The sequence below is a fragment of the Echinops telfairi genome, unplaced genomic scaffold, assembly GCF_000313985.2.
Source record: "Echinops telfairi isolate 266 unplaced genomic scaffold, ASM31398v2 ScPeMD7_7467;HRSCAF=8505_0, whole genome shotgun sequence".
NCBI classification, from domain to species: Eukaryota; Metazoa; Chordata; class Mammalia; order Afrosoricida; family Tenrecidae; genus Echinops; species Echinops telfairi.
The window spans coordinates 13465236-13469357 of record NW_022111367.1 but is presented as its reverse complement, the minus strand read 5'-3'; positions in this window follow the sequence as shown (position 1 = coordinate 13469357).

The window sequence follows — 4122 nt, the reverse complement described above, 5'->3', positions numbered from 1 at the left end:
TGCATTTTTCTAGAAAAACACTGGAGATTCAAATGAAAGCATTTCCCAGAATTGTAAGAGAAACTTATGCCAAGGTCAAAGCCCAGAATAGAAGGAAACCTGTATCAAAATATGTTCCTTCTGTTATCAAAGTTCCCAAATGCAGAAAGAGAATTCTGTTACGTTTTGAGGACAAATGTCTTCATAGAATAGATCTTGACTTACAATACAAGTACCTTTGTTTTCTTCTGGGGCTCACTGCTGACAGCATGGTCCCTAAACCAACGGCAATTCCTAAAGGTAAATTGAACACAGGTACAGAACGTAAAGAAGTAAAGGATATTGGAGTGAGTAGTTACCTTCCAATTGATACAGAACTGTTAGAACAGCACATCTCTTTCAAAAAGCAAAGTCCTCATGAAAGCTCATCACTGATCAGAACATCCTTAGAGCCAACTCAGGTGGGTGATCCTGGCCCTCTGGAGACACACAGCACAGTGCTGAAAGAGACCAGCGTGGTTTCAGGATCAAAATCTCAGGTGATGCCAGAAAAAGATAAAGAATATCATGTATGTTTTCAACAAACCAATATGAATAAATCTTTTGATTTAAAGACTCAGGAAAATATTAGTTTAAATAATACTCATTCCATTCAGATTCCTGAAGATATCACTGGTGTTCAGACAAATTTAGAGAATTCATCTAATATAGAGAAATGTCCATCTCTCGAAATACATGAAAGTGAGGAATACATATTTTTAGATGCCAGTCCTTACATAAGTCAGGACCCAGAAAGTATTCTATTTGACTTACAGGAAGGCATTCCTTTGGAAAATATCTATCCAATGAAAAATATCAAAACTGATTTGAAGCAATTTTACCATGCAGACTGTGGTTCCCATGATATTAAAGGTAAAAAACATACCGTAATCATGCCACCACCTATCTATAAATCCCACAAAAACAAAAAACATAATTCATCCTCCAAAAGGCAATCTCCAGATTGGTTTTGCCATAGTTCATTAAACACTGCAAAAATCCAATCTATATCATTCAATGAAGAGAAACTTTCATGGACTACAAAGAGCAAAACAAGCTATTCTTTAGCTCCCTTAACAGAATCAAATATCAGGTTACATCTTGCAAAAATTGAAGGCAGCCCTCACATCCACCCAGAAAGCGAACAAAAAAAGAAAGTCAAATTAGACTTATTGAAAAAGAACCACATTCATATGGACTATGCTTGTAACTATACACAGAAAAAAGGGAAAGAAACAAGAAAAAGGAATGTGCATGATTATCAGCGGGAAATCCCAGATGGGTGTCTCCAAAGCAGATACACATCAGCATTAGAACATCAACAAGAGGGTATCAACCTCCATTCTGCAGCCAAACACGGCAGGCCATTTTTTTATGTCTGTTTACCTGCAGACTCGCTAGAGATCATTCCCAAAACCGTTCGCTGGACCGTTCCTACCAAAACATTAAAGAACAGAAAATTCAGAATTCCCCTGGTGGTGAAGATGACACGCACCTGCCGTGTATGGAGTTCTTCCAAAAAGTTGTTGGGATCATTATGAGGAACGTTTACCTCTCCTTCAGTTCATCACAAGTGATCGTTCCAGAGGTGGATTCCTCCTAAGTGGAAAACTGGTTTATGGGGGTATCCTCTGAAAAAATAAAATGATACGATGTCAAATGCTTTCTTCGTGAGATGTTTTCTCAGATGATATAGCTCATTTCGGCACTACACTTGTGCAGTTATACTGGGTGGCTGGAAGAGGGAGCCAGCTGTCTTTGGGTTTGGTCCTGCCCTGCATGCACGAGCTCTTATGCATTTATGTCGCCTCCTTGTCAGTCAAGAAGAAAAGCCCCACACAAGTGACTGACTGAAAGGTGAGTTGTGGGATTGTGGCCTATAAACGAGGCTCAGAAAATGGCTACTACGTTAGGAAGGCAGGGACACAGTCAAACACAATTTCAAGGAGGAATGAGATTTCATCAGTGTCAACAGGAAACGCTGAGATAAATACTGAGTGTTGAGTGTGATGGAACAAATTGGATAGGGTAGTTCTGTTTTATTAAAGAGAATTTTTGATACAAAAAGAATACGTAGTATACTGGACCTCTCTCTATTCATCACATGGTTCCCAAACTTGGTACTTATCACAAGCTGTGCCTTATCTACCTCCTCTCCCAAATGCCACATTTCTATCTTGAAGCAAATCCCATACATCATTTTGTCACTGCTGTTGTAGGAGGCGTTGAGTCAGTTTCTACTCAGAGCAACCTTATGTAAAACGACAAGCCACTGCCTGGCCCTGTGCCATCCTCACGATGGTTGTGTGGTTGTGTTCGAGGCCATCCTAGCGCCCATGTTGTTGATCCATTTTGTAGATGATCTTCCTCTTTCAACACTTCTTCTCCAAGTTCTCCTCCAGGACTGGTCTCTCCTGAGAGCAAGTCTAAAGTGTGTGAGACAAAGTCTCACCATCCTTGCCTCTAAGCAGTATGCTGGCTGTCCTTCCAATTTTGGTTTGTTATTTGGGCAGTCCATGGTGCTTACAATATACTTTGCTAGCACCACAATTCAAATGCATGGATTCCTTTGGCCTTTCTTACTCAATGTTCAACTTTCACATGTGGATAAGGTGATTAAAAGTACCATGGCTTGGGTCGGATGCACCTTTTTCCTCAGTGACATCCTTGCTTTTCATGTTTGTAAAGAGGTTTTGTGCAGCAGGGTTCCCCCAATGCAACAGCATGTGATCTCTTGACTGCTGCTTCCAGAAGCACTGGTTGTGGGTTCAAGCAAGATGAAAAAGAAAGAAAAACAAAGCAATGGGTTCTTGCAGATATATAATGTGATTTTTGCCTATAAATACCTATTGTATATCTGCAAGAACTATTACTCATAATGTTATGATCACATTAGAAAAATGTTATTTCTTAATATCAAGTATTCCATCAAACAATTTTCAATTATTTTATAAATGAAATTTTTTAATAGTGTGAATTGGGATATCAAGAAAGTAACATTGTCCATTAAGGTCTATTAAGTCTCTTAATCTGTAGCTTTCTATTCTCATTACTTGTTTTTCTCCCTGGCAATTTTTCCAATTGAAGAAACCAGAATTTTTGTCATATAACAATCATCATTTTGCTAATAGTTTCCCTATGACAGGTTAAAATTCCATTTATAGATTTAATTATAAAATTTGATTTATATGTTCCTTAAAATAAATTAACCTGTGTTTCAGCATTTAAAATAAAATGCATTATCTCAAAATGTTGTCAGACTAGACAATGTAAATTTGAGCTGTTAAAAACAGGCAAATTTCTAACCCTAAATTATAGATATTTGTGCCTATTTCTTGTATTGTGACAAAGTATCACTGTGGCATCAAATGCCTGCTAAAAGTGGCTTAATTCCGTGCAAGCAAGATATAAACACCATGATTGTGTTCCCTCAGGGACTGCTTGACATGTTTATATTCTTTATTGCTCCCCAAGTTATTTTGCCCATCTTAAAGCCCTAAAGAGGTCACTATCACAAATAAAGACAATGAAAAAGAGAGGCACTGTTTTATGCATGACTGACTATGATCAAGCATGATCCATCTGATTATGTGAAGGATAGGAAGACATGCTATGGTTGTTATCATTAAAAAGGTGATATGTAACTATACGGATCTTTTTTTTAAAAAAAATTATGCCCCTTCCGCCCCCACCCCCTACCCCCTGAAAAGCTCTTAAATTGTTAGTACATTCTAAATGTATGAAGTCTGAAAATCAATAACATACCTTAATCAAATGCCTGAACATTTGTTTAGGATGGATTCCAAATGTGGCATTCTGAGTATAAAGATGTAGGTTTTCTAAAAAGTACTTGCACAATTTGGCTATGCTGTTGCTTTCCAAAAAGGTTACCCAAAGTTCCTGTCTCAGCGTCCAATCACTAACTTTGGGTACATTTCAAATGTTGGTTCATTCTCCCAGGCAAAAGGATAAGTGTCTTTCATGAGGGAGGGTTTCAAAACCGTATTAGCTTTTACTCTGTTTCTTCATAAGTGAGAACTTCTCACTGCCATCAAGTCCGTTCTGCTCACCGTGGCCCTGTAAGACAGGGTAGAACTGCCCCTT